A 6,040-nucleotide genomic window follows, 5' to 3' on the forward strand; every position below is an offset into this window, starting at 1 on the left:
GTAATTTTGAACTTTAGTTTTGAGTATAAGCTAGGAAATGATGGAGCTCAGGCCCTCGGCTGGAGCTAACTACAAATAGCTTTAATAATTCAATAATATTTAGCTAAACCATAGGTGAATATGTGTTCAAAAGCTCAATTTCTTTTTATTCCTACTAAAGGCCAGGGCAGAGGAAAGCATCACTGGCACGAAACGAAGCGCTTTCTCAAATTCTAGTAGTGGTTGGCCATGGGAGAAGGCTGCCATCATGGCATTGAGGGTTCCTATGGGACCCCACATTTGATGTATTTACTTACTTTGGAGCCAGGGGTGCACTTTGTACTCTAGGCTAACTGGGACTTTCTGGGTAGGCCAGGCTGGCCTTACACCCATGATTTTCCTGCCCCCCCCCCTCCCAAGTGCTGGGATTCTAGTAGTGTGCCACCCCTTGTAGCTCCCCCAGAATCTTAGGTAAAGGCATCACGTCTGTATGTTTTGGATGCCGTACTGGATGGAAGGAGGAGGCTCACTGATCATCTCAAATTGAGTATTGCTCTTGCATTTTGGGGGGGTCTATCAGTGAAGATTTGATCTATTTTCACCTCCTTTTTTTTTTTTAATACTTTCGTTGGGGAGGCAGCTTGATGGTAAAGCACTTGGCACACAAGCACAAGGACTGGTGGTTGGCTCCCTAGCACCCTTGTAAGTGCCAAGTGGGTTTGATGGCTCATCTGATCCTAGTGCTTGGGAGGCAGTGACAGGACCCTTGGGACAAATTGATTCACTCTAGGTTCAATGAGAGAGCCTATCTTAGTAAAGTGGAGAACTTTGGAGAGATGGCTCAGTGGTCAAGGCACTTGCCTACAAAGCTTAACGATGCAGGTTTGATTCCCCAGTCCCCAATAAAGCCAGATGCACAAGGTGGTATTTGGAGTTTGCAGTGGCTTGAGGCCCTTGTGTGCCCATTCTCTCTCTCTCCCTCTCCCTCCCTCCCTCTCTCTCTCTCTCTCTCTCTCTCTCTCTCTCTCTCTCTCTCTCTCTCTGTGTGTGTGTGTGTGTGTGTGTGTGTGTGTGTGTGTCTTTCTCTGCTTGCAAATAAATAAAAACATTTTAAAAGTGAAGACCCATCAAGGAAGATACCATGCATGCACACACGTACACACATGCCAAAAGCGACTCTTACCACCCACTTATCTCTTGAAACCATTCTCTTGGTTCACGTTTGAAAGAATGCAATGAACTTATTTATGTCAATGAATTAGTTACCCAATAGAAAGTTAACATTTGGGTCTGACCTGGGCTTTCAGATTTTCTTCCTAAAAGTTGAAATATATCTTTTGAAAAAAAAAATATATATATTTATATTTATATATTTATTTATTTGATACAGTGAAAGAGAGAGGGAGAGCATGGGCATGCCGGAGCCTTCAGCCACTGTAAACGAACTCCAGATACATGTGCCCCATTGTGCATCTGGCTTCCGTGGGTCCTGGAAAATTGAACTGGGGTCCTTTGGTTTTGCAGACCAATGCCTTAACCACTAAGCGATCTCTTTAGCCCTGAAATATATCTTATAATTAATTTTATATCAATAATATTCTTTGGTTAAATAGTATCCAAATGTTTATGTTGTAAACCATGAAAAGTCCTAGAGACTTAAAGTGTAAGAAATTAGAATCAAAGTTATAGTTAGTATACTTTGTGGGAGAAAGTATGAGACTTATGAATGTTTTTCTCTTTCAAGCTTATTGATTTTTAAGTGTTTCTCATTACACATGTATTATATTCATACATTTTGGCTTAAAATTCAGGTCCTTCATCACTGTGATCGCTTAGGACACATCTAACATTCTTTCTTTTTATACATTTCTGTCTTCATGTTTCCTAGAGTGAATTATTTCACCAGGGATCAGAGGCATGGTCTAAATTGCCTCATATAGATAGCCTCAAGGTTTTATTTTTATTTTTATTGACAGCTTCCATAAGTATAGATGTTAATTCCACCTACCACCCCTACTCTCCCCCTCTCAAATCCACCCTCCAGTGAATCTTTTCTTTCCAATTAGTTTCTCCTCTATATTGATGTAATCATCTTTTCCTACTATTATGAAGGTCTTGTGTAGGTAGTATTAGGTACTGTATTTTTGTTGTTTTTTTCATAGGTCTTGGTATAGCCTAGGCTGACTTAGGACTCATTCTGTAGTCCTAGGCTGGCCTTGAACTCATGGTGATCCTCCTGCCTCTGCCTCCTGAGTCCTGGGATTAAAGGCAGTGCCACCGTGCTTGGCAGTATTTTTATTTTCATTTTATTTTTTAAAGGAATATTATTTCTTTTTCCTTGGATATTTTGGTGGCATGTGTAAATCTCATTCCTTAGCTGCTGCAGAGAAATTCAGAGAATAGCAGAGTACATTCATTGTTAGAAGGTTTCTAGAGAGCTGCCAGCTTACTGGGATTAGTGCCAGGGCATAAAGGGCACACAACAGATAAAGGCCCAGTTCTCACTATTTGCAGTCTGCTGGAAGGGCATACGAAATGAGAAAATAGCTTGTAGCCAAAGGCTGTGTGACTAAAAAAAAGATCATCTTTGAGTGGTCATGGAAGGCCTCTAAGGAGAGATGACCCTTAAGTAGAGGACTGAATTGCAAGGACTTGTTCATCTAGTGCACATGATTTTGTATCTATACCTTGTGCCTTCATTCACTGATGTATGAAAGAGTATTTTCTCAAATGTAACAAACCACATTGCTGCTGTTGCTGAGTGGACTGACACCCCACTGGTTTATTTTGGATTATATATTGTATTTTAAGTTGGCTTTATTCCTTGAAGGGTACACTGTCTCATTCTTCATTATTTTTTCCAAAATTAATGCCACCCCTTCTGGCTTCTACGCCTCATTTTAAGTGTTGCAGGAGCTCCGAGGTAAAACTTGATTCTTGAGGCAACACCACAGAAGTTCATGAAGTGGGGCAGTAAGAGCTCCTTTTTCTAATTTAAAGTGAATGTAATGGACCATTTCCTAAAGTATTCCACTTGGTTTTCACTGCTGAAGTGCTTTGATACATGTAGAATGACAACTCCATTTTGATACAATTGATAGTACAGTAAAATCAGCACTTTATAAATATGTTGTGTAGATATATTATGTTTGGTGTATCCACTAACCAGCTGATGGATATATGAGTTCCCACATTTTGGCTTGAGTCCTTTTTCCACGTGTGCGTGTATGTGTGTGTGTGTTTCCCTGTGTGCAGCTGAACCTAGGGTCTCACATGCTACTACTTAGCTATACCCCCAGCTTTTTTTTTTTCTAATGTAACTTTTATCTTGAGATAATGTCTTACCAAGTTGCCCAGATTGTTCTTATACTTACTCTGTAGCCCAAGTAGGTCTTGAATTTGTGATCCTCTTGTCCCAACTGCTCTCAAGTAGCTGGGATCACAGACTTGGCTAGTTTTCTTTCTTTCTTTTTTTAATTAATGGAATGGGATTGGAGAAATAGCTTAGTAGTTAAGGTGCTTGCTTGTTAAGCCTAAGGACCTGGTTCTATTCCCCAGTATCCACCTAAGCCAGATGCACAAGGAGGCTCATGCATCTGGAGTTTATTTGCAATAGTTAAAGGTGCTGGTGTGCCCATTCTCTTTCTCTCCCTCTCTCTTGCTGTTAAATAAACAAATAAATAAATATTTTAAAAAGTTAATGGAGCCGGGTGTGGTGGCGCATGCCTTTAATCCCAGCACTCAGGAGGCAGAGGTAGGAGGATTGCCATGAGTTCAAGGCCACCCTGAGACTACAGAGTTAATTCCAGGTCAGCCTGGACCAGAATGAGACCCTACCTCAAAAAAACAAAAGCAACAACAACAACAACAACAACAACAAAAAAAAAAAAAAAGTTAATGGAATGCTTTTTTTTTTTTTGGCTGCTGTTCTTTTGAGTTAGGAACCCAGTGTAGCCCAGGCTGACCTGGAACTCACACTGTAGTTCCAGGCTTATCATGAATTCACAGATCCTCCTACCTTTGCTTCCTGAGTACTGGGATTAAAGGCATGCACTGCCACACCCAGGCTGGAATGCTAAATTATTTTTATTTTTATTTTTTTTAGTTTATGAGGTAGGGTCTCACTCTAGCTGAGGCTGACCTGGAATTCACTATGTAGTCTCAGGATGGCCTTGAACTCACAGTGATCCACCTACCTCTGCCTCCCTAGTGCTGGGATTAAAGGCATGTGCCACCACGCCTGGCTCTGAATTTTTTTTTTTTTTTTTTTAGAGAACGGCTTAAGCTTATAGAAAAATTGAGCAAATGCTACAGTCTCCTTTATCTCCCCCATACATACATTTTGTAATGCCATGGTCTATTTGTTACAGCTAGTGAACCAGTCCTAATACATATTTACCAAAGGCCACAGTTTGTTTGGAATTCTTGTCTATATCCTCTTCCTATTCAAGAATTCCTCCCAGGATAGGACATTCCTTTTGGCAGCCATGTCTTCTCAGACTGCCCTTGACTCTGGCAGTTTCTTAGCTTTCCCTCATTTTGATGACCTTGGCAGTTGTAAAGGATATGGATAAGATGATGCTCTTTAATGTAGGGTTTGTCTGTTTTTCTCATGATTGGGACCTGGAGGAAGGTGGACATGTCATTTTCATTACATCAAATGAAGATGCTGTCAACAGGCCATATGACTGGTGGTGTTGGCCCTAAATGTCTTACCAGGTTTCTCCCCTGCAAAGGGTTACTTCTTCCCCCTTCCACACTGCACTTTCTGGAAGAAAGTTGCATTTTCAGGCCATCTCGCAGTAGTGGGCACTTCTTCGCCTTCAAGTTGGAGTATCTGCAGAATTTACTTGCAATTCGGCGAGGCCTTTGTCTTGTTCCAACTCTGTTAACTTATGTAGCAGTTATTTATCTTGAGCCATCTGAGCACTGCAATTGAGCCAAGTTATCACCCAGAGCTTCTTTGTTGCTCTGATTACCCAGCTTTGGCCCTCAGGCTCTGTCAGTTTGTTCTAGTGCCTCTCTGACAAAACACCCATAATGTGGGGGGTTGATTTGGTTTTACACCTTCCACCTTTTCATTTGTAAATCACCCAAATTCCCATAGAAGTTGACTTTAGGAAAACTAACAATACTCCCTTCCCCAGGTAGTTCCTAGGCTGGCTTGGAGCTGCACCCCTCCAGCAGGAGGTGAGGGCTTGGGGACATTTGAATGAGACCCCTGTCATGGCCCTCCTGGAGCTTTGTTTAGTCCTAGGATCATGCAGTCATTGGTACACAAATCTGTCAGTCCCAATCCCAAACCTTCTGTTATCTGTCCTGCTTTAAGCTTCAGGGAACACAATAGAGTCGGGGGGGGGGGGTGGCCCCTCAGGAGTGGAGAGGGCTTGCCCTGAGCTGTGCTGCAGATTTTACCCTGCAGGTGCCAGCTACTTTTAGCTACTTTTCCTTCCAAAGGCATGACACTACCTGTGACAGATTTTTAACCCCCTGATAGTTGGCTTCTGATTTTTCACTGAAATTTGTCATCATTTTTTCAAACCAAGGAAGATCTACATGTGGCAATCAATAATGTGTTCTTTTACATTGTATTGAATGCCACCTGGAAATTTTCCAGAGTAGGTGAGTTTTAAGTTATGAATATGTACTATACTTAGTATTTTATCATATGATCCCTATTCATGTTGTAGTCTACCCTAACTTCAATTTCTGAACTAATTCAAATAATGCCCAAGGATTTCAGGTAGTCCAGGAGCTGCTGTCATCCTGGTCCTCTGTATGGAATGATGACCCAGAACAGCCAAACACTCTTCTTTCAAGTGTCCTTACAGTAAAACTGCTTTGTGTTTCCAAAAAGAAGGCAGGACGGGGGGGGGGGGGGGGGGGGGGGGGGATCAGGCACCCTTACACTGAGGGAGGGCATCCGTTTGGGTTATAGGGTCACTTTGGGATAAAAGACTTTATGGTGAAACCAATTTAGTTGACCATGGCTAAAAAGAAAAAAAGAAGCCAATTTTCACTGGTGCAGGTATGTCGTTTTGTGTAATTTATTCTAAGCATA

Source organism: Jaculus jaculus, chromosome 1 (genome assembly GCF_020740685.1).
Source record: "Jaculus jaculus isolate mJacJac1 chromosome 1, mJacJac1.mat.Y.cur, whole genome shotgun sequence".
NCBI classification, from domain to species: domain Eukaryota; kingdom Metazoa; phylum Chordata; class Mammalia; order Rodentia; family Dipodidae; genus Jaculus; species Jaculus jaculus.